Raw genomic sequence first — 25856 nt, forward strand, 5'->3', positions numbered from 1 at the left:
GGGAAAGGGAATGTTAGAATGTGCATACTGACATTTATTCACATGTTTTTCTGAACTCAAACAGCCTTCCTTGTATCGTTGCTTTCTGTGTGACATTTGTGTATGAAAGCACACTGAAACCGAAGTGAGGTTGTCTGCAGCATTAGACTGTAGTTTGCTCCATTCTTCCCAACCCTCAGTTCCCGGGTCCATCAGACAAGATCCGCATAGGCTGCATGAAAAGTTGACACTTGAGGGGGGCATCATAGCTCCTCCAGAGATTGCCTTTGTTTCACTGAACCACACGATACACATGCAAACGGCACGGATTAGACTGTAAGCAATCATGAGTGTGAGAGAGTGGAAGAAGGAGGAGTGTGAGTTCTTAGAAGACACCAACTCCTGCTTCCCTCACGGCATGAAAACTGTTTAATAACTGGCCGAGGGGTGCTGGGGCAAGCTGTGAGAGTTTACCATACAAGTGCGAGGACTGAGTTCTTGCCCAGACAGCTCTCACATAAAATCCTGGGTACAGAAGTGTACATCTGCAATCCCACTGCTGGGACAATGGGCACAGGAGGATTTTGGGGCTCACTGGCCAGCAGTCTACAAAAATCTATGAACTGCTGGTTCAGTGAGAGAACCTGTCTCAAAATAAAACAAAACAGAACAAATCAAAAACATGATGGGGAGAGATTGAGGGAGGCACCCAGTATTGACCTCTGGCCCCCACATGTACACAGGTTCATGAGTACCCCAACACATGTTCATACATAAATATACAATACACACAGATAAATTATGCGTATCATGTATAATCAGGTTGAACGGTCACATTGTTGCACACACATTGACTAAGTTTGTGTGCCTCATGCTTATTTCTATCCCTTGAGCCACTGAATGTCACTGCATAAAGTAGGGAAAGTTCCACCAACTATGGCTCTGTGTTCATCTGAGAACGCTGTAGCAGAATGTTTGATTTTGGCCATGCTTGCAAAGGACACCCAGTTTTCTCCATAAGTGCAGCGGTTGACTCTCCCCAACAGCATTCATAGCCTGAACTATCCAAGGAAGGCAAACAGGCTGCTTGTCCTGAACATTCCCTAAGCTAATTCTTATTTGCTGAGTCTTACCTGCCACTGGGTATCCAGGAATCATTCTCTAGTTTTCTTTGGCTGTCACAGGATGCTGACTACTACACCACAGCTACCCTTTTCCCTCGATTCCCTAACTCCTGTAAAGTGTTTTGTTTAGATGCCTGCTATGAAAACAGTGTAATGGGTGATTTTGAGTGCTTACTTTCAAAAGACGCTGTCAATGTCTGGAACTGCTGCTATAAGAGTGTCGGTTTTCTAGGAGCTCAGTTCATTTGGCTCTGGGAAGGTTCAGCTCCTTTGGGAAATGATGGCTATCTGCTATGACTATAGCATCTAAGTAACTATTGGAGCAAATGTATTAAAAACTAAAATGATGGAGAACAATGGAAGTCTCATCATCTAAACCTTATGAAGACAAAGATGGAGGGGGTCTTCAGGAGTAATAGGGAGCTTCTGAAGTAATGGAAGAGGCGGGACTGAACGGAGATGGAAAGAGCATGTTCACTTGGGGAAAGGTGAGCAGTGGAGGACTGAGGTCCTCACTGGTAGATACCGTGTTCCAATCCACATTCAGTGTGGGGTTTTATCCTTCCTGTGGGACTTCACCCTCCCTAAGGTTTCTCTTGAGTTTTTCTTATAAAAGTTTTGATGCCAGAAATGGTGGTGGTTCATATACACCGTGGAGTGATTTAAAGTCTATTCTAAGTCCATACTCTTTTCTTCAAAAGTACATAAACTTTACATCAAAATTAACCAGACCCAAAGTCTATGCAACTCAATATGTATGCAGTTAGAATAATTATTTGTAACAAATGCTTATTCTAAATTAAAATGTACACATTTTGTATCAAATATATTTTATCCACTTATCTACCACTAAAACAAACATACAAAAAAATCTGTGAAAGTTAGAACCAGAAAACCAATTAGCTTTATATCATTTCTTAAATCATGTCTATTATCTGTATTAAGTCCTTTCTCATCTAGCCTTTCTTGTTCTCTTTTCTTCATTTTGTACTATATCTCCATGCATATTCATTTATACATATACCAATATTCTGTGTTAGAATTTACATATAAGAGAATATGGTTTTTTCCTTTCTGAGATCATGTGACCTCTCTCAATAATATTATATATTTTAAGTTCATCCATTTTACTGCCAACATTTTAACTTAATTTTTTTCTTTACAGGTACATAACATTTACACATACACACACGGGGGGGGGGCGTGGGAGAGAGAGAGAGAGAGAGAGAGAGAGAGAGAGAGAGGGAGAGAGAGGGAGAGAAAGAGAGAGAGAGAGAGAGAGAGAGGGAGAGAGAGGGAGAGAGAGAGAGAGAGAGAGAGAGAGAGAGAGAGAGAGAGAGAGAGAGAGAGAGAAGGAGAGAAAGAGAGGGCTGAGATTTTTTTTTTAACAGAAAATCCACAGGCTGCTGTGTGTTTGAATGCTCATTTCCTCCATGGTGTCACTGTTATGGGGACTGTGAAAATTTAGGGGGCAGGGTCTAATTGGAGGCACTGGCTCATAGCAGTGGGTAGGGTTGAGGCTTGCAATGCAATATCATTTCCAACTCTCTGTGCTTCCTGATCCACACAGTTGGGAATGAGCAGCTTCAAACTCCTGCCCACACAGCCTCAAGCTACAGCTGCAGCCATGCCTTCTCACTGTGAAAGACTGTACTCTACACCGTAAGCCAGAATAAACCTGTCTTTCCTTAGGCTGCTTCTAGTCAGGTGCTCAGCAACAGCCTCGAGAAACAGGACTTGAGCTGTTGTCTTTTAGTCCAATGTCAATGTTCTCTCTGAAACATTAATAAACAGCTTTCTTCAGTGTGCAGTCATAAACTAAAATATAAATTACTTATATTTTATATTAACACCATAACCCAGTGTCTTAGTCAGGGTTTCTATTCCTGCACAAAACATCATGACCAAGAAGCAAGTTGGGGAGGAAAGGGTTTATTCAGCTCACACTTCCACATTGCTGTTCATCACCAAAGAAAGTCAGGACTGGAACTCAAGCAGGTCAGGAAGCAGGAGCTGATGCAGAGGCCATGGAGGGATGTTACTTACTGGCATGCTCCCCTGGCTTGCTCAGCTTGCTTTCTTATAGAACCCAGGTCTACCAGCCCGGGGATGGCTCCACCCACAATGGGCTGGGCCAGGGATGGCACCACCCACAATGGGCTAGGCCCTCCCCCCCTTAATCACCAGTTGAAAAAATGCCTTACAGCTGGATCTCATGGAGGCATTTCCTCAACTGAGGCTCCTTTCTCTGTGATTAACACCAGCTTGTGTTAAGGCGACACACAAAACCAGCCAGTATACCCCGTCAGGCCTTGAATTCATAATCTTCTTGCCTTAGTTTTACAGGTACACAGCATTACACAAACTGCTAATTACACTATTGAAATATAGTAAATAAATCAGAGATAAGAGAGGGGTCCATTCCAGTGTATATTAAATCTAAAGTGATCATACCATGGAGACCAGATAAGCTTTCAAGCATTAAGAGGGACTGTCCTGGGATGTATAAGGTAGAAGAGAAGAATGGGGTCAAGAAGAGCAAAGGATGCAGGGAAAAGCCAATTTAATAAATGGAAGGCACAGTTAAAGGTGAACACACAGTTTGTTATTATGACAAATATTTCTTGTTAATTAGTCTTAAGAGTTGGAAACTCTCTGATGGGTTTGGCTACATTTTCTGGTGGATTAGGCTTCAAGATACACATTTTTTTTTTTTTTTTTGAGACCCAATCTCAAAATGATATGGCTCCCTGAGGCTTGGTCATTAGCATAAGATTTTTCAAAAGAACTGTGTGGTTGAAATTAAAAGAGGGCTGGTACAAAGCCTGTCATTGGATGAGAAGGAAGGGTAGGCGGGAACAAAGTTTTAGAAAGAGGAAGAAGAGAAGCAGAGAGGGACAATGTAGGGAGACACAGATGATCCTCTCCGCGTGTCTCTGCTTAGATACAGATTGTTATGAATATTTTAAAAGCATGGGGCTCTGAGTTTATGGTGTGGACATTTTGTGGATTGCAAAATTTACTGAGAAGCATCTGAGATAAAGCCATTGTTAAATTACAAGTTTATAGAATTTTTTAATTTGTCAGGCTGGTTGGAGTGTGGGTTAGACCCTCTGCTGAGAGAGAGATACCAGAGGAGAGAGGCTGCCACTAGGATGAAGTAATATAAGTTTTATATGGCCCACTGGCACCATATTTTAATTTTGAGACAGGGTCTTAAGCAGCTGAGAGTGGGCTTGAACTCCTGACCTTCCTGACTTCATCTTTTGGCCTCACTGAGAACAATTTAAGAAGTCATCCCCATATCTCATTTTTTATATCTTTGGAGTTAAGTTGCCATGAGGAGGGAAGTTAGAGGTGGTCATCAGGATCACGACTCCCCTTGGGGATTGTTGGAGTAAATGGTAGAGAGACTAATGAAGTGGTTCTCAACCTGAGGGTCACATCCCATCGGGAGTTGCCTAGGACCGTGAGAAACCATAGATATTTACATCACAAGATTACAGTTATGAAGTGGCAACAAAAACAATTTTATGGTTGGGGAAAAACAACACGAGGAAGTTTATTGAAGGGTCACAGCACAGGAAGGTTGAGAGCCACCACTAAGGGTCCATAGCCACACATATCTTGAATCCACACAACTTTCATCCAAGTGAATTAGGCCACTTAAAATATTCGAGAAATGACCAAAAAGTCACTGTGTAAAGGAAAGTCTTCAAACCAAGTAGATTATTTGGACAATAGAATTTTTGCACTTAAAACCCTGTCTGCATTTCAAAGGGGCATTACCTTGTTCCTTTGACCACTCCCAAACATGGCTGTATGATATCCTCCCTGGACCTTAAAGATATTGTAGTATGACTGGAGGCAGGGTTTTTTGTTTGTTTGTTTGCTTGGTTTTTGTTTTTTGTTTTTGCCAGCCATAGAAAATGTAGTAATTTCTATACCTACTGGTTCAGATGAGACAGAAGAAAGACTTTGAAGAGAGGACGTCCAGAATGCAAGATCTGTAAGTTCTGATGCTCACACCACTAAGAATATCCAGCAGGGAAGAGAACTTCCTGTGATGAAGGGTCCAGGTTTAGGAAGGAGGCTCAAGAGATGCTCCAGGTGTTATTACTAAGATCAAGGGTCAATTTTTATCTTTAGCAAGGGGGAGCTTTAGTGAACCAAGACACAACCAAAGTCTGTGCACAGTCCTTTATTATCAACTCCTGATCAGCCTGCCTGCATGAGGCTAAGATAGTAGAATGTGAGTTCAAGATCAGCGTAGGCTACTTATCAGAATCTCACACCTGTGTAATTGTAGCCTAGGGGAGGCTGAGGCAGAAGGATTGTTGTGAGTCTGAAGCCATCTTGAACCACAAAGAGAGTTCCAGGCTGGGATACATAACAAGACTTTTGTCTCACAGAATGAAAAGAACAAACATGTCCTCTTTATAGATGACCCACATTCCCTCATCCCTCTGCCATGACAGTCTCTCCCAGTCTGTAATTCCAGACCTTCAGTCTTGCTTTTGGAGGAGGGGTAGAGAAAACTGGATGGCCTTTTTAAAGTGGAGTTCATTGTTTTGTAAGCAAAGGGGAGTCATGTGACCTCACTGTCCTGCTAGAGTGGTGTCCTGGGAGCTAGTTTTTCTCTACATAGACATGAACACATAGATCCATACACACAAACACATACACACACAAAGACATTTGCACAGGTACATGAGCACACATACTCAGAGGATGTTGACTTAGTAGCCTTCCCAGGTTTTATGTTGTTTTGTAAAGTACAGCCCAGGTTTAAAAACCTTGAAACATCAGAAGGTGCTTGACTGTAGAGTGGGCAGCAGAACTGGAATCTCACTCTGTGAAAGGCTCACAGGCCCTGGTGAGCAAAGCATCTTGGTGTGAATATTTGTGAGACTTTACTAGAACAAACAACTAGGGTCCCCAAGCTTTCATGCGGATTCTGGCTGTGAACCTGTGTTAACTCTGGCTTGGGCTCTGAGCTATTTTCAGAACCTTTCAGCAACTTACAGGAAGAACCTTCCCTTTTATTTACATTCCGTATTGTTATTCTAAGTACTGTTTCGAAGGCCAGGGCCTTTCCCCTGCACCATTACCAATGGTGTTTAAAAGCAGTATATGCCCAAGTATCCAGGAAAGGCTGCATGGACATCTTGTGTTGTTGTTGAGGTCATTTCAAGAAAATAGAAAATAAAACGTCTCAAGACTGTCTAATTAAGACACTAGACTGGCTGGCTCTTTCTAGCAAAGCTCACAGACTTGGTCGGGACTACAGAGTCTCCCTGGGGTCCAGGGTGAGCTGTGGCAAAATCAATAAACAAATAAATAAAGACCAAAGGCTCCGTGGAGAGCCGGGGCTCCCTGGTTCTTTCATGAGTAATGAATGTGCCAACCACAGAGACTTGGACAGGGCTAGTTCTCAAGTCTGCACACTGACTGAAGCAAGTCAGGGCCCTGCTGCAGGGACTTAGAGTGTGTGGGGTCAGGAATAAATGAGAAGAGGGAGTCTGGGCAAAGCAGATGGTATTTGGGAAGGCATGCTTTAGAGGAGTTGCTGGAGGCCACCTTTCCCACCTCCTTCCATCTGTTTGTGTGAAAGTTTGAATACCTAGAAGCCGCTGTGCAGCATAACTACCATAACTAATAGAACTACCATACTAGAAAAACTAATGTAAATACCATAACTAGAATAACTAATATAACTAATGTAACTACCATAACTAATATAACTAATGTAACTACCATAACTACTATAACTAATATAACTACCATAAATAATGTAAATACTATAACTAGAATAACTAATATAACTAATGTAACTACCATAACTAACATAACTAATGTAACTACCATAAATACCATAACTAATATAACTACCATAAATAATGTAACTACCATAACTACCATAACTAATATAACTACCATAACTAACATAGCTAATATAACTACCATAACTAACATAACTAATATAACTAATGTAACTACCATAACTAATATAACTATTATAACTACCATAACTAATATAACTACCATAACTAGAATAACTAATATAAATACCATAACTAGAATAACTAATATAATTAATGTAACTACCATAGCTAACATAACGAATATAACTAATGTAACTACCATAACTACCATATCTAATATAACTATTATAACTACCATAACTAATATAACTACCATAACTAACATAACTAATATAACTACCATAACTACCATATCTAATATAACTATTATAGCTACCATAACTACCATAACTAATATCACTACCATAACTAATGTAACTATTATAACCAACATAATTAACATAGCTAATATATTAACTATTATTAATATATATAACTATTATGTATAATCTATATTAACATAACTAATATGATAACTATTATAACATAATTAAAATAACTAATATATTAACTATTATTAATATATATAACTATTATATAATCTATATTAACATAACTAATATAATAACTATTATAACTAACATACACTAATGTAACATGACTCCCATTCCATCCTAGAGGAAAGGGAGACTGTGCCCAGCGAAGACCTACCCGAGGAGGCCACACATCTCTAGCCTGCTGCTACATAGGTGGTCTCAGGATCTTGAAGGCAGACATGTCTCTCTTGAGAAATGTGCGTGAAGTGAATGGAACAGAAGTTGGCTTTCATATTGGGCCCGTGGTTCCATCCCAAATCCCATTTGCTTCAGCACAGGGGAGCTTTCACAGGTCAGCCCTTACATGCCTGCTCGCCAGTTGGGAGAGAGGTAGGAGGGAAGAAAGAGGGACTGAGAGAACTTACCAGCAACACATAGGGAACAACAGAGTCATCGTGGTGACCACGGTCTCTTCCCTCAGTCACAGAAAGTTGGGATGACAACAAATACTTTGTCCTGTGCAGAACAACTGCTCTTTGAAAAAAAATAATTGCAGATCAGTTCTGTTTTGTTTTTCCATAAAAGCTGTTTTGGGGCTACAAATATTAACCTGAGGGGGGGGGAGGGGGAGAGGGAGAGAGGGAGAGAGGGAGAGGGAGAGAGAGAGAGAGAGGGAGAGAAAGAGAGAGAGAGACAGAGACAGAGAGACGGAGAGGGAGAGAAAGAGAGAGAAGCTCAATTCACTTTCTCCTTTAAGAATATTGTTTATTACTCTTTATTTTGTTGGTATACCACTGTGCCTCTCTGGAGGTCAGCGGAGAGATTAAAGGAACTGATTCTTGTTTTTCACCATCTGGGTGCCAGGGATTGAAACCAGGTTGTTAGGGTTGGTGGTGAGTACCCTTGTTCACAGGCATCTTGCTAGCTCCTCGTTTTCTCTGGCCATGGGGAGTGCCACCATATTTAGGGTAGATTTTCCCTGCACAGTTAAGCTGACTTTTCAGGAGGTTTGCTTCCATGGTGATTCTGAATCTACCAAGTTGAAGTAATCAACCATCATATCTGGTGTGTGTGGGAACTGACTTTAACGAATGTACTCATAGAAATTGGGGAGAAGGTGATTTACATTCTTATATTTGTAAAGGAATGCTTGCTCTCACCTTTATATTAGATGGCATGAATGTCTAACTAACAGACCACCATAAATATAGGGGATTTCTATGACCTTCCTTGTTCTGGAATAATCACAGGGAGACCCTTCAGCTACTATAGCGGGCAGGTACTGATCTATTCTAATGCTGGCCTGACCTACTTCCTAACCATGTGGCCTGTTATTGTAATCTTAGTCTCTCTCTGGCACCTCCTTCTCCATTCATGTTCCATGGCAACTCCCTAGGTTCTACCTCTCTTTGGGCTTGGATGTCTCACCTTTTCTTCTCCTGCCCATCTATAGGCTGATCAGCTTTTTATTGACCAATCAGAAGATGGTAGAGAACAATGTTTTACAAAGCTCTGAGTCAGGAAATGCCTCACGATACTGACAATACCAAAGTTCAGACTGCAACCAGAACTCTGGGTAAAGAAATCAGCATTTGAATACACAGTGCACAAAACATCCCCCAACAGACCACCCTTGACCCACACTGAAGCATTTTATGATTTGAGGCAGATATTGAAAATTCTACAAAGAACATAGTCACATAGCACAGGGCAGAAGCCACTGGAGCTAAGACAAGGCTAAAGGTAGGTTCCTCTATCTTCTCTGGATTCCTGGGATTGCCAGGAGTGACCACTCTTTTCTTGAGAAAAAGAAAGACTGTGCTGGTCACTGGGAGGCTTATCACCTACTTGGATGGGATGGGAGGAACTCTGGGAATTGAGAAACAAACCAGAGGAGATGGAAGAATGGCTAGTGTCACCATTAGGATGCTAGAGAAAACAAACAAGCTGGAAACAAATGAAAACCAGTCACAGTGTCCCCGAGTCAGCTGATGTTGCTTTCCTTCACCATCTACACTAATCAGGCTGTGAGTAGCTGGAGAGAGCTCACCAGTTAAGAGTATGCGCTGCTCTTGCAAAGGGAAAGAAACTGCTGCACTCTCCTGTAAGGAGCCAGCTAGAGATGCTGCCTCCCACCAGGCAGCCTTCAGGGAATGATCATACTGAGGGAAGTCCTTCTCTGTCAAATTTTCTTGCCCCAGAACAAACAGTATGTTCCCAGAGGCACCTGTAAAAGTGTCCTGCACTAAAGGCTGAACTGATAAAAATGAGGGAGTTAATATCAGATCATCTTTTTTTCCTTTTTATTAGATATTTTATGTATTTACACTTTAAATGTCAACCCTCCCCCTTCTCCCCTCCCCCTGCTTCTGTGAAGATGCTCCCACTCCCACCCACCAACTCCCACCTCAACACCCTGGCATTCCCCTACACTGGGGAAACGAGCCTTCACAGGACTAAGGGCTTCTCCTATTAATGTCAGACAAGGCCATCCTCTGCCACATATGTGGCTGGAGTCATGGTCCTGCTATGTGTACTCTTTGGTTGGCAGTTTAGTCCCTGGTAGCTCAGGGGAGGGGAGAGACATTTGGTTGGTTGATACTCTTGTTCTTTTTATGGGGTTGCATACCCCTTAAGCTTCTTCAGTCCTTTCTCTAACTCCTCCATTGGGGTCCCCATGCTCAGTCTGGTGGTTAGCTGCAAGCATCCTCATCTGTATCAGTAAGCAGAGCCTCTCAGGAGACATCAACATCAAACTCCTATCAGCAAGCACTTCTTGGGATCAGCAACAGTGACTAGGTTTGGTGGCTGCATATGAGATGGATCCCCAGGTGAGGCAGCCTCTAGATAACCTTTCTGCAGTCTCTGCTCCATTCTTTGTCCCTGTATTTCCTCCCATGAGTATTTTGTTCTCTCTTCTAAGGACTGAAGCATCCACATTTTAGTATTCCTTCTTCTTGAGCTTCATATTATCTATGAATTATTTCTTGGGTAGTCCAAGTTTTTGTGATAATATCCACTTACCAGTGAGTGCATATCATGTGTGTTCTTTTGTAACTGGGTTACCTCACTCAGGATGATATTTTCTAGTTCTGTCCATTTGCCTAAGAATTTCATGAAGTAATTATTTTTAATAGCTAAGTAGTACTCTGTTGTGTAAATGTACCACATTTTCTATACCCATTTCTCTGTTGAAGGACATCTGGGTTCTTTCCAGCTTCTGGCTATTATAAATAAGGCTGCTATGAACATAGTGGAACATGTGTCCTTGTTATATGTTGGAGTGTCTTTAGTGTATGCCTAGGAGTGGTATGGCCAGGTCCCCAGGTAGTAGTACTATGCCTAATTTTCTGTCAGTGGTGGCAGAGTTGGTGGGGAGCAGAAGGCAAGGATAGACATGTTTAAAGAAAAGGTGATATAGATCCTTTCTTTTCTGCCACAGGTATGGATCAACCTTTTGTAGAAAGCAAGCTTTTAAACATAACAGCCACATTTTTCATTGGAACTGACTTTTTAGAATAGAACCCAGAGATGGGGATTATTGGCATTCCTATAGGAGGAATGGGGTGGACAAAGTCACCAGAGAGTTGGGCTGCTCCTTCCTGCACCTCTCAGTATGTAATTATGTCCTAATTGCAGGTGACCTCATGGCCAAGTGTACAGTGAGTGAAAGATTAACTTATAAGGGAGTCTCTATCTAGGCAACTATGGGGAAGGCATTATGTTATCTTTGCTGAGGTAAGACTTTCTATGGTTGCAGATGCTGTGGGGTAACCTCTCACCCATCCTCTGTAACTAAGCCCAATAACCTCATTGGTTCCCCAAAGTAGATTTCAGAGGTACTCTACTTGGGTTTGTAGTTTAAGCTCTTTAAGGAGAGGAAGACATTTGTTTATGCCTCCCCAGGAAAGAAGTTTTTTGAAGAGCTCTCAGAAACCTGCTTTAGGGAAGACTTCCCTAGGGGAACAAAATGCCTAGTTACTTTCAAATGAGGTGGTTTGTAGAAATAATCATTATTCATTGGGCTGAGGATAATTCAGAATCTCTGTCATGTATTGGTTTGCAAACCTTAACCTTCTTTCTTTCTTTTTCTCTTTCCTTCCCTCCTTTCTTCCTGCCTTCCTTTCCTTTCTTTTTTCTTTCCTTCCCCCTTTTTTTTCTTTCTGTTTTGTTCTTTCTTTTCCTCTTTCCTTCACTCCTTCCCCCTCTCTTCCTCCCCCCTCTCTTCCTTCCCCCTCTCTTCCTTCCTTCCTTCCTTTCTTTTCTTTCTCTCTTTTGTATAGAGTATGTTTAAGTAACAAATGAGGTAATACGAAATGTTCTGAATTAATGGGACTAAACATTCTTATGTTTAGAGTCATATGCTTTGCTTCTGTAACTGTGTAACACATTATCTATAAAAATCCCACAGATGCCTTAGTTGGAGAAATGCTGAAAGATCAAGGGGGACCATGCAGGTGTCTAGTCAGGGAAGAAAACAGAAAGGCATGAGATCAAAGACTCAGTTCCGATTGATTTCCTCAACCTGGAACAGAATTGGGGAGCCTGATGCTAGGTGGTTCATTGTCAGCAAATTCAAAACACACTACAATCTGATAAAAAGTTTTCAGGTAACAATTATTTCCAACCATCCCAGGTGCACAATAAAGCTTAAGGTGAATACATAGGAACTCTTTTGCAGAGTGCATGTGGCCATGCAGGTGAGTTCTAGCTAAAGGACCTAGGATCTTGTGTGGTCTCTGACTAAGATAGTGTGGATGTCAGCAGGCTATGAGGTACATGTGATATCTCATCTAAGGATGGTTTCTATTAACCACAAGCTAAAAATAAAGGTCTAGGGAGGGAGGGTCTGGGGTGTTCATTCTTGGGGACTCTAGTGAGGTCTGCCATAGCCAAAGGTCATCAAGTTGTTAACAAAATCCACTTTCAGGCTTTTGGCAGAAAACAGCTAATTCCTCCTTTGAGGAGAGGCCCCTGAGTGTTTGACATTCCTGTTTTTCCTAGTGATCGGTGAGCACAACAACCTTCGTGTCCCCAACAAAAAAAATTACCTACAACCCTTAAGAAGTACAATATTGACTGCCTTTTCAATCTCGTATTGACAGCAGGATGTGAGAAAATTGCCAGGTTCTTAGAAGTTGAGAGTCATAAATAACAACTCACAGCAGTGACATAAATGCTCAATGATTGAAATCAGTGGCAAACCAAACCTTGGGAGAGCAACGGTGACTGCAAGGGATGCTTGTTGCTCAGCCACGTAGTAGGGAAGAGGAAAGATGGACGCCCACCCGTGTAACCCAAGAACAGAGGACTGGATACAAGAATGTAGAACAAAGGAAAGAATGAGACAACAGCAAGTCGGATAAGCCCAGGGCTGGAGAGATGGCTCAGTAGCTAAGCACTGGCTGCTTTTGCAGGAGAATGGAGTTCAGTTCTCAGCACCCACACTATGACTCACAACAGTCTGTAACTCCAGTTCCAGAAGATTCCTCATACTCTTCTGACCTCTGCAGGCAACCATAGACATATATGCAAGCAAAATACCTGCATGCAAAAATAAAAATTAAAGTCTTTTTTACTATGCTTTCTGGCTACTTTATTGTTTTTTTTTTTTTTAACCTACCACCCCAATCATTTCTAATCCCCTAATATTAGGTAGGCAAGAGAAAAGTTTAGAAGGGAAAGGGGGCATAGACCTCTTTAGACTACTTCCTGCTGATTAGGGGCATTGAGTTCCTTGGGTCAAGTCTAATCTTCATGGTTAGGATACTCAATTTCTTCTTGTCTCTTTGCTTAGGACCACTTGACAAAGCAGAACAACTTCAGTGAGGAGCAGCAGTAGGAACAGCTGTCTCTGCATTTTTATACCCTTCTCAAGAGTCTCCAGAATTTCAAACATAAACTATCTTCAGCTAGCAGAATCACAACCCTTCTAGAGCATGAGACAAATCATATTTAGCTGCTGTGGACAATCTGAACACTGGGAATTAAAACCAAAATGTATTCATTTAACATAACTGTTTTTTGGTTAAGAGACCAAAATTCTCACTACAAATCTTTTTAAAAATAGGTAAACATTATGTGTTCACGAAAATTATGCAAAAATCTGTGTAATATTATTAAAAGGGGAGAAAGATTTAATTAATATCAGGAATGAGAAGCAAATCACCAAAGAAAATTACATAGACATTACAGGGACAATAGTAAGATAAAAATACTTAACTTTACATTAGTACATTTGGAAAAAAATGCAAATTCTTAGCAGAGCTCTATGCAATAAAGGGAAGACCTACATAGCTACATGGTTATTAAATTGAGTGCATCCTTGTCTTCTAAAGCACTTCCATGCTTGCTCAGATGGTTCATCGGTGGATAATACTAAATACATAAGAAGGAAGCAACCTTTGTTCCCATAAACATTTCCAGGGAGCTGAAGTACACAAACACTTTTTGATTCCATTTTCTGTCATCAGCACCAGCTTGATTCTATTATATGACAAGATTTTACAGGAAAGAAAAATGATCAGTCTTCCAAGAGCTTACATGCAGACATGCTAGGACAGTTCATAGCAATGAGTATGCAAAAGAGCACAGTTCTCAAACTCACTGAGCTCGGGCAAGAACTGAAAATTTGCTCAGTGTTGGTAATCAATATATTAAATTGAGAGCAAAGAGAGAATCCTATCAACCTTAAATATGCAGGAAGCACACTGACTGCAGTCACAGAGTCACCCCAAAGCATCTAAGAAAGACACAGATAGAAAGTCCTTGCTCTGTATAAACAAAAGAACACACCCCCCCCCCAAATCTAAAAAAGTCATATATCAACATGTCATATGACAAAATATTGGAAATGCGTCTTAGAAATTGGGATTGAGAGCTAGAAGCTCAGGGTGTTCACCATTGCCTGGAACACAGCCCTGGACAGCCTGAAAGGCAAGGCAGAGCTTTTCAAATGCAGAAATCAAATTCCTTGGGAATGGCAGTTTTGTGCCTTAAAAATCCTAAAGTGCTGGTACAGGAACCTTTTCATATCTGCAGAAACACTTCATTTTAAATATAGAGAATGACATGAAAGAAAAATACAGAAGAAAGTACAAAGGCCTCAAGCAGTACAGCTCATATGACATTGGCATGTTACATTATTATCCTGTGACATAAAACTTTCATTCACTGAGCTGAGGATGGAGTGAAACTGGCGGAGTCTATAGTCTTTTTGACCATGAGGCCAATTCGAAAACCCCAGTTAGACTTCTACATGTAAGCAACATTAATGAATAGAAAAACAAATGTAATATCTACCCTCACCAAGGGATAAACATCACCACAACAAATGAAAAATAACTAAAATGCATGGGGGGAGCACAACCTTCGTGAACTGCAATTCTGGTATGAGCTGGCTAAACCAGTCCCAGAGGAGCACAGGGAATGTGCACAGATAGTGAACAGACCATTGCCATACATCAGTCAGCCTGGCCAAGAATCATGGGTAATGCAAAGTGAAGAGGGAACACCTTTTCAATAAATAATACTAGGCAACACCGTCTACACACACGTAAATATCGCAACCCCCTTTGTTGAAATTTACACCAAATCATGGTGGCTTCTGCTCTAAATACAAAGCAAACAACAAGCTTTTGGAGAAAAAAAAAAATGACCCCAAGAGTGCTGGCCACGCATACAAAGTAAGGGTGTGGTTATTTTAACATTTAAAACTCACATTCACCAAAATGCACTGTTATAAGTAAAAAGCCAACCCCCGGAGTGGCAACAATAATTCATTACCTTTAACAGAGGACTTGTGGCCCCATGCACACACCATGAATACACCTAATTACTTATGCATCTGTCATAGGCACCTCGGAACAAAACAAAACAAAGCAACTGAGGGTGTTCACCAGTCGCATGGAAGTCTTCCATTGCAGCAGGACTGAAATGAGGAAGCAGAAAGCACCGACCACTGACAGAGTTGGGGGAAAATGGCCACATTCATTACTGTAAACAGGGGCCTAATTAGTACGGTCATCTGGGAAATCGATATTATCACTTCCCGAAGCTGAACGTAAGTAAATGGAATTAATAAATTCTCCTGGACACATACCTAACAGAAAAGTATGCCCCTGAGCTTTATAGAACGGGATGTTCCTAGCTGGTCTGTCAGGAATGGCTCAGACTGGCAATGACTTAAGTATGCACGATTAACAGAAAGTGAGCTGGAAAGATGTGCACTCGGGCTTGTCTCCAGTCAGTGAGATTAAAGGTTTGTAATACGTATCTGCATTCCAGCCAGATCACTCAGACCTAGAAGGTCTCTGGGCGTAATCCTTTGCCAGAGTAACCATGTTGCTGGATTAAAATTCCTCTGCAACACCACACACACACACACACACACACACACACACATATATATATACACATGCACACACGTACACATATATATGTATATATACACACATACATATATGTATATATACACACACATATATGTATATATGCATACACACATATATGTATATATGCATACACACATATATGTATATATATAAAATATTATATATATGTGAAATCTTTAAAAATAATTAAGATTAAACATTAGTATATTTACACAATGGAGTACTATATGAGGATGACAAAGGGGACAAAACCTCTAAAATTTTTTTTAATCTGAATTTATCTCAGAAACAGATAGCAAACGAAATTTGACAGCAAACAAAAGAAGACAAACAGGAAAGCACCAGCCAGCCCACCTGTTTACTGTGGCAAAGCTAATCAACATGTTTCGAAGTCAAAACTGGTGGCTGTGGACTAGAGAAAGGAGGGAGAAGTCAGAGAGCTCCTGCTTGAATTGCACTAATGTTTTCTGCATCTGGACAGAGCTCAGGACTTGTCCATTGACTTATGAATGTCCACAGTATATGTATCATCTCTGCATCTCTTGTGTGCATATTATATAACTTTAAATTAGCGAATGATTTACAGTTTGTCCTGAACCCCAGCAAGGAGTTTTATTTTTAATACAAGTGTTTTTTGGCTAGGTTAATTAAAATAAAAGTTGACTGATTTATGCGCTAATTTAGAAATGCTTTTTGCGGCTCTTCAAACTGCTAAACCCATCTCTCCCTTTCTGCCAAGGCAGGCTTTTCCATCACCACCCGCTGCTTCTGCACTAGAGAGCTGCCATCACAAACACCACAGGAGAAAGCGCTTTGCTGCTTGGAGCCTATTTAAATTGCACAAACCTTTTTAATTACCAAAACCTCTCCTTTTTCATCCTCATCTATAGAAGGAGGTAAAGCTCACTTCAGGGTTTTGGACAGGGGCGTGGCCTTCAAGAGCTGGGTAGGAAGTTTGGCAGGTGCTTGTATGCCTGGTTAGCGCCTAAGAGCTGTTGCTCCTGCGTGGGGTCAGAAAGCAGAAAGACCACACTGGAGGAAAGGACTTTGGTTTTCTGACATGTAGGGAAATGAAGCAAGTCACTTCCAAAGGATGAATGTCCCATGATTCCATGGCTCTGAGCTCTCTGGACTGACATAATTCAGGGGCACAGAGTGCGGGGTGGTGGTTCCCTGTGGTTCAGGGACAGGGGAGCAGGCCCCTAGCTGCTAATAGTACAGAGCTCCATCCACTTCGAGCTGACTAGAAGTGTGCAAGTGGTTGAGACAATCAGGTGAGAATGCAAGTGTCTGAAATGTTCCAGAACTTTCACTTTGGCCGTGTCTTCTCCTCTGACAGAATAAGCCGGTTCATACAGAAAGGCATTTCCTTGTTGCACTGCTTCAGGGTAGAGAGATTAACTACGAACCAACCCCACAGAACAGCTGTTTGTCCTGACAGTTCCCGTCTACGAGACAGAAGATGAAAATACGAAGAAGCAATAGGAATCATTTTATAGTTAGAACCAAGGAAAGCCACAAGTTCCCCATTTTTAGAGAATGAATTTGAGTTTTGGAATTAAAAATAAGTCTCGATAAGCTGCGTCCTTCATTGAAAAAAAGACTACATTCAAGTTGAAGGAGAAAAGCAGTGTTCTGTTCTTTGGCGTTGCTTCTGTTGTGACTATCTCTGTTAGAATCCAAACACCACTTGTTCCCACCCAACACTCTACCCTGTTCCTATCTTCCCATTCATGCACATAACTCTTCAAAACTGATATCAGGAAGCCCAGATGGCCTGGAGCTCACTTCACTGGGTAGACTTGGCTGGTTTGGAACTCACTGTGTAGACCTGACTGAACAGGAATTCATAGAGATTCACCTGTCTCTGCCTCTTGAGTTCTGGTGTCAAAGGCATGAGCCACCATGTCCAGAAGAGTCTAGATTCTTTATCAGAGAATACAGTAATGATGGTCTGCCTTCTGTATTTCACTTAGATTCTTAACCCTCTCGATTCCTACACAACCAGAGTCTACAACTCTGCCACACGGCCAACTCTCAGAACAGTTCTTTCCCTACACATGGTACCAGTTCTGACCACAGCACCTCCTCATCCTTCTCTGTCTGAAGCAACTCTGTAGTCACTCTCTCTGAGAAGACCCCTCCCTCCGTGTCACTGCATCTCCTCTGCCCTTATAGTGACTTTCTCTCTTCTATGACTTCTCAGTGATTCGAGAATCTTTGTGCGGTGCTGTGTGCTTCACAGGGAATAGCAAAAGGCTTCGAAAGCTCTAAGCCAGCTCCAATGGAGCGCTTCCTCCAGCAAGCCCACACCTCCTAAGCTCCCCTAGGAGCACTACCAACTGGGAACCAATTATCCAAATATCCGAGTGTATGGTGGACATACAGTCATTCCTAACTAATGAGGCATAGATTTTATCATGAAGTACTACAGCCCAGCTGTTAACTCAATTCTCCCATGCATATTTCCAGAGCAAGGTTCACTAATATTACTTACAGGAGTCTTATAATCAATTCACAACAATTCAGTACTTCAGAGTTGAAAAGTAATAACCTATTTTTGTATATAAAATAAAAATAGTATTTTCCTCTGGTGATTTTCTTTTTTTTTTGGGGGGGGGGGTAATCCAAAAGAGTTTCTACATAGAAAGGTGTGACAGAAAAGCAACTTGGAACTGTTTTCGCATACAGTCCTCTTAAATTATGTTCCTGGAGCCATTTGGACTGGAATATAAAGAGGAAGGAAATTTGGTCTTATGCACGCACACGCTCACACACAGTACACTCTTATATGAGCCAGGCAGTGACAAGTTACTTGGAGGGCTGGGTGCACTAAACAGAGCTGTGCCCTGTGTTGGAGACGCATCAGAGCTGCTGGGCTGGAAGGTTTGCCTTGGCTCAGGGTCCTTGTAATGCCACCTACCTCTCTTCAGTTGCAGTGTCCTAACCAGGTCACCTAGATGCTGTGAAATATGTTCCCCTTGGAAGGAAAGAGGAAATAGGTTGTGTCTACTAAACTGTAATAGCCAGGCCAGAAAAGAAAGTAGACTTTTGCCTATACATCAAGCCAAACACTGTGGAAAGTTGTTGGTAACATGGAAAATCCCGGATCTCTAGGAATCATCAGCATTTAGTGAGTACCAAGGCAGGCCCCGGGGCAGGAGAGAGGAAGTGCGTCTACTTCATATGACCTCCCTGGTGGTCGCATGAATTGATATATGTAAGGAATTTTAACTAACACATGGCACTGCAGTGTCTGACTGCATGTAGTGGGGTGCCTTCACTGACTCTAAGATCTAGTGGGGTATCTTTCCTGATATGAGCAGGCTTAGAATTTGAGGTAAAAGGGAAAGTGACCATAGCTTCATTAACAGGCTAGAAGAACGAACCCTCTATAAACCTAAGAAAGGATGTGACAAAAGAAAGCAACTATGGACTCTATCCTCAAATCCCTTAAAGTTCCCCGACCTGTGCTCATTAGCTGTGAGCTGACTTCAGCCCTGGGCCTGTGAGCCAACAAGACCATCTCAGACATCCGACCAATATTACCTGGCCTAGTTTGGCTTCAGCTTTGGGGCTAATTGTTTGGGTATGTCCTCTCCCTGCACACACTGTGTTCTTCCCAAAATTCCACTCAAAGCCTCGCTTCCTTACCATGTGAATTTCTTACCTGATGGAGCTGGCCTCCTGTGCTGTGATTCAGGGTTTCTGTGTGGTACAGGCACCGTGTCCTGAACGCATCCTCTAGCAGGTAGGAGGAAGGAGCCAGTGTTGCTTTTGCTCCACCTCCACAGTCAGGAGAACACGTGCGCCCCTGGGGCACTTATGAGAACCTTCCTTTCTTTTTAAAAAACAAAATAGAGTTTAAAAGAGGTATTCAAGGGGGGCTGGAGAGATGGCTCAGCAGTTAAGAACACTGGATACTCTCCCAGAGATCCTCAGTTCAATCCCTAGCAACCTTATAGTGGCTTCCAACCATCTATAATGCAATCTCACACTCTGTTCCCATGTGCAGGCAGAAAAAACTCCTGTATACATAAAATAAATAGATTTTTTTTGAAGGAAATTGAATATATTTGCTGGGATTTTTTTTCTTCTGTCTCTTCTTTCTCTCCCTTTGCTTTTTGTTTGTTTTTTTCTTAATAAGAGGCTATACTTTTGTAGCTTTGGGCAAGGTACCATTTCATGGATAAATGCAAAGGAAGTGACAATAGCAACTAATAGGAAAGCTCTACCAGCAAGTATCAGGCACCAAATGGGCCCTTCTTGGAGGAGGGGCTGAGGAGCCAGCGTACTCACCGTGTTCTTCCATTGCTAACTCCTTCATTCCCTCCAACACTTAAGCTGCTGTGAATCAGCTGAAGAATTTCCAGTTTTAGCAATGTTGTGGGTCAGATGATAAACTGAACATCAACTTAGTACAGGTCCTCAGAATGCTGGAGTATGTGCCATGATTTATTTTAAACATGCAACTATGTTTGTAAGAATAAAAAGAAATTATCCTTGTGTATGCCTCTGTCTGTCGGTCTGTCTCTGTCTCTCTCTGTCTTCAATTCTCTCTCTCTCTCTCTCTCTCTCTCTCTCTCACACACACACACACACACACACACACACACACACACACACATACACACACACAGAGAATTATGCAAGGTCTTCTGAGCCATATGCTGATTTCATAGGGAGAGCCAAAGATGCTATTGTAAAGCAAGTAAAAGGGGAAAAAGGTTTGAAGTTATTATTAAAACAATTAACTTTTGATAGTGCTAGTGAAGATTGCAAAGGGTTAATCGGGCCTCAGAGAGAGACAGGAAGTGTTATAGACTTTCTAAAGTTGGCTGAAATGTCGGGACTTAGAAACTGCAAAATTAGCAACATTAGAAATCTATGCTGTTCAAAGATAGATGTTGGCAAAGCAATTGAATTTCAACTGATCTGACCACACACACACACACACACACACACACACACACACACACACTTTCAGGATCCAGTGAATGTTTTTACTGACTCTGCTATTTATTTAAATTTAGATGACAGTTTATTGGGTGGACTGAGGAAGAATCGGTGTCTTCCAGTTGTTATGGACAGCTCTGGAACCCAAGTTTGCACACCTTCATCCTGAAGGAAGACTGAGGCTCAGCATTAACTGACCTCACGGGTAAGTTGGCACAGGAAGGAGAGATGTACTAAGAATAAAAACTGACCTAACAAGAGAAAGCGAATGTTGCAAAGGGTTGTGGATATAGAAAGGGTATCATGGAAAAAAGCATTTAAAGATGCTTCAAGGATGGAGTCTAATGGACAGAGTCAGAACGGATGAGACAAGAGAGCTCACATGCAGAAGTCAAAGGAGGAGGCAAGAAAGGGATAAAGGGTTATTGTGCTCCTTCAGACGAGTGCCCTTGCTTTCGAAATAACTTTTTAATTATTTAAATCCTGTTAAAACGCAATTGAAATGTTTCTAGTGCCTCTGTTTCTAAAGAATAGAAGCAGGACAAACCTGCGCAGGAGGAAAGTCAGGACAGACCCACTCAGGAGAAATGTCAAGGGCAGCTGTGGTTATCGATGCTAAAAAGCTGAAAAGCTGCTCCAACTGTTGGTGTAGGAGGTTGCCTGTCACTGGGACTGTAGGAGGTTAAAGTAAACAGCCCTCACTGTAAATGAATGCACACAATTAGAGGATTTAAATCCCAGAACAGTAACATCTGTGCCTGTTCTCTTACACAAACTTCTGCTGTCATGCGAGTGTTCATGTCTATGGGAACCGTCTACGGGTCAACCTACAGCAGCAAAACTTTAAAACCTCTGCAAAAAAAAAATGGAATATTAATCATGTTGCAGATATTCCTTACAACTCTCGAGGTCAGGGCATAATTAAAAGAGACAGACTATTAAAATAACAATTACTTAAAAAATAAAGGGTGGTGCATACCAAAAGATATTCTTGAACATTCCTTATTTACTCTTAATTAAAAAAAGAAATTGCCTCAAGGCCTGGGTAAGTGTTGCTTGTCTAGTCAGCCATTTTATGCTGTTACTAATGTTACGAAAAACCTTGCTCATGCCCTGGTTGAGCGCATATTCTGTTATATTCTATGCTTTGTCCTTGAGAACCAATCACAGTAAGAGTCAGTTAGAACCGCTTCCTGTAGTTAGCCGTGATAAGCTTGAACCCGAGACTGCCCTGGGACCTGACATCCTACTTGGTGAAGGAGACTTGTACATGGGTAACTGACATCCTGGTTGACAAGTTGGGACATGAATGCTGGGTAAGCCAAGTCACCCTTCCACAGTTGAATAAACCAACCAATGGGAACACGATAAATGTACAGCAAAGACATGTTCCTAAAGTTCCCTATCCCTAATTCCTGATTGGCAGAATAATTTGGCACAGATGTTTGTGGATTTCAGGCTTAAAATGCTTTGTAGAATTCTGTCTTGGGGTCATAGTCAACCCCGTGTCTGATCTATGGCCCTGATCAATCAATCCTGGGGCAAATGCTCATGCTCAATAAGCTATCCCTGTCTGACTGAGATCAGTGTACATGTGGTTTGTGGGGCAACTCCTGGATCCCAACAAAGGCAACACATTTAAGAGTTTACCTTTAGACATTCCTGTGTGGTTTAAGACTTGGAAGCCTGCTTGGTTGAGAGAGATTTGGAGGAGATGTGTGGATGCCTATCTATCCTTGCAGATGGATCCACTGAGGCATTATGGATTCCTGTCCAGCTCCTGTGGCCTCGGGCCACCATAACCAATGGGTTTAGGGCACGGAAACAGTAGAAGACACCACAAAGATAATGAATCTATACCTGAGAGGCAAAGGGAGATATGGGTCTTGTCATCAGAGGACAAGTCTGCACGCCTGGGGCCAAGTTAAGGCCCTATGCCCCAAGGGAAAACATATTCTGCTAAACACACAGAGCCCTATGTCACCTGAGAAGCCTTTTCTGGCACTGCTGACTGCTTTGACCTGCTTTGTATCTGTGGTGAGCACCTGCCTCTCACCAAGTCTGTCAGTATCTTTACTAATGGCTCTGTATTTATGCCTGGACCTCGGGGCCACAATAGATTCATTCATCCGTCGGATAGAGTTTAATTTTCCTTTGGATTCGAATAACTCCTCATTTGCATAGGACATCATAAAATCTATATCTTTATTAGAAAGAAAATATGTACTTATATTTTATCTGACCCAGAATTACTAATCACATGGGTCTCTCTTTGAGCTTTTCTCTGGACTTTCCTAACCAATATAATAATGTAACCATCATTACATACAATATTAATATATTACATAATGTGATATACAATATTATTATAATAATATATACCTATTATACACTAGTACAGGATGTAGTCTAGATTATGCTTATGCAACAGTGTTTTTTGAAAAGATTTATTTATTTCTCCAACTGTCTCAATATCGGCCTTAATACTCAGTATGCACCAGGGACCACTGCTGTCTGGGACTGAACATTGGCACTGTAGTCTGTATGCAGAACGTTAATATTGCCTTATCCAACCACTGCCCCAGCTTTCTTGCTCTGAAGCAAAATGCGAAATTCAACCATCTCACCAGGATGCACAGATCTTTTAAAGGCTTGCTCCTCTTCCATATCTTCTGCAGGGCGTTTACCAAATTCACCGTTGGGTTTGGTGTTGGGGAAGGTTTCTTCTGGTTGTTCGATCTCCATTTTTCTTGAATTAAACGGATCCACCGATAGGCCGCAATTGAGTGGGAGGCTAGCGAGATGGCAATGTCTGTGCAGCAGAGAAGCTGAGGAGGAGAAATTCTGAGGAAAATCATCCAGAGGAAAGAGGGCCTGCAGTTGCCACCCACTGCAACCAGCTAGCGGCCGCTCAAATCCGATGCTGTGGAATGCTTAAATTACCAGCATTATAAAGGAAGTCACTTTGAGTGTGAGTTGAGACTGTTGATTCATCAAAGTCTGGCAGGAGGACTTTGGTGTTAAAGGTGCTAAAATCAAAGAACTTCAAGAAAACGCTCAGACAACACTCAAGCTTTTCCAAGAGCGCTGCCCTCACTCTCCTCACAGAGTTGTTCTCTCTCATTGGGGGAAAACCCGATAGGGTTGTAGAACGCATCAAGATCATCCTTGACCTTATATCTGAGTCTCCCATCAAAGGACGTGCACAACCTTCTGATACCAACTTTTATGATGAAGCTTAGGATTATGGCGGTTTCACGATGATGTCTGATGACCGCTGAGGACGGCCTGTGGCATTCCCCATGCGGGGAAGAGGTGGTTTTGACAGAATGGTCCAGGTGGGCATCCCATGCCTCCTTCTAGAAGGGATTATGATATGAGCCCTCATGGAGGACCTCCTCCACCTTCTGGTCGAGGACCTCCACCTTCTGGTCGAGTACCTCCACCTTCTGGTCGAGGGCCTCCACCTTCTGGTCGAGGACCTCCACCTTCTGGTCGAGGACCTCCACCTTCTGGTCGAGGGCCTCCACCTTCTGGTCAAGGACCTCCACCTTCTGGTTGAGGGCCTCCACCACCACCCAGAGCGGGAGAGCTAATGGCTTCCGACAGAAGAGAAAGGCCTGGAGACGGCTAGGATGGTATGGTTGGATTCAGTGTTGATGAAACTTGAGACTCTGCAATTGACACTTGGTGCCCATAGGAATGGCAAACGACTTATGAACCACAGGGTGATTCTGGATAGGATTACTCTTATGCAGGGGGTTGTGGCTCATATGGTGATCTTGGCGGACCTATTATCACTACACAAGTAACTATTCCTAAGGATTTGGCTGGATCTGTTATTGGCAAAGGTGGTTGGCGGATTAAACAGATTTGTCATGAGTCTGAGCATCAATTGAAACAGATAAAACCTTAGAAGGATCTGAAGATCGGATCATTACCATCACAGAAACACAGGACCAGAGACGGAGCACAGTGTTTTCTGCAGAACAGTGAGAAGCAGTTTTCTGGAAAGTTTTTCTAAGGCTAGAGAGGAGCTCAAGGAGTCCTGCATCTCTTTTTATATCTGCTTCTGTTTAAAGAGCCAGCATTCCCCTGCTTCATAGGTGTTCTTAATTTGAGCTGTAGTGAAATCTTTGCTGATCACCAGATGTAAGGTTTTAGTTCCTTACAAACAGGGGTGGGGGCTTTTGAAAACCAACACTGAAATTTCAAAACAGCAGCAGAGTGAGCGACTTTTATTTTTTGTTCATTGTTGGTGGTTTAAAATTTTCTCCTGTGCAGTTATTGTGAGCACCGTGCTCTGTGGTTACCGTAACACTGGGGGGTGGGAGGGGGAGGAAAGTAAAAGTCCACATGTCCCTGGCTTTTGTTCAGAGCCATGTGCAGAATGCAATGCTGCTTTGTAAGAAATGTTTTATGATTTTTAAAATAAATTTAGTGAATATTTAAAAAAGATTTATTTATTTATCTGTCTTCCGACACGCCAGAAGAGGGCATCGGATCCCATTACAGATGGTTGTGAGCCACCATGTGGTTGCTGGGGATTAAACTCAGGACCTCTAGAAAAGCAGTCAAATTAAATACCATTTGCAGGATTTATGAGGGAATTTAAGTTCTGATGTTAAAAGTTACAGCAAGATTGTTGTGTCTGTAGGATACTCATGCATTGGAAGACAATTAGATTTATCAACAACATTTTGAAACAAAACCTTACTGTGTTAAAAAAATAAACAGGGGGGAGATGTCAGAACACAGTCCTGTTGTCTGATGCATTTGCACAATTTTGAGAACTCCAGACTTCTTCTCACTGTAGTTTAGCTTGCTGGATTTAGACCATTGTGGTCTTCGATACTGAGACCTCATTGTCTCTAGAAAATCGCTCATCTGCCTTGATTTTGGGTTCTGGTATTCTTTCTGTAATCCTGTTTTGTGATGGTTGGTCTTGTCTACTTAATGCTGCATACCATAACCCAGGAGACACCCCAGGCAGGTCTGTGAAGC

General features: G+C 41.9%; 1 pseudogene across 1 annotated transcript in view; it reads left to right on the forward strand.

Annotated features, from left to right (window-relative positions):
* The window catches only part of LOC308418340 (heterogeneous nuclear ribonucleoprotein K-like), a 48320-nt pseudogene extending 23444 nt beyond the window's left edge, over nucleotides 1–24876 (forward strand). The window contains exons 2-3 of the transcript in view: nucleotides 23689–24304; nucleotides 24416–24876. The product of the transcript in view is annotated as a heterogeneous nuclear ribonucleoprotein K-like (transcript). The remainder of the gene's footprint in view (nucleotides 1–23688; nucleotides 24305–24415) is intronic.
* Nucleotides 24877–25856: the final 980 nt, after the last annotated feature.

Source organism: Micromys minutus (assembly GCF_963924665.1).
Source record: "Micromys minutus genome assembly, chromosome: 3".
Taxonomy (NCBI): domain Eukaryota; kingdom Metazoa; phylum Chordata; class Mammalia; order Rodentia; family Muridae; genus Micromys; species Micromys minutus.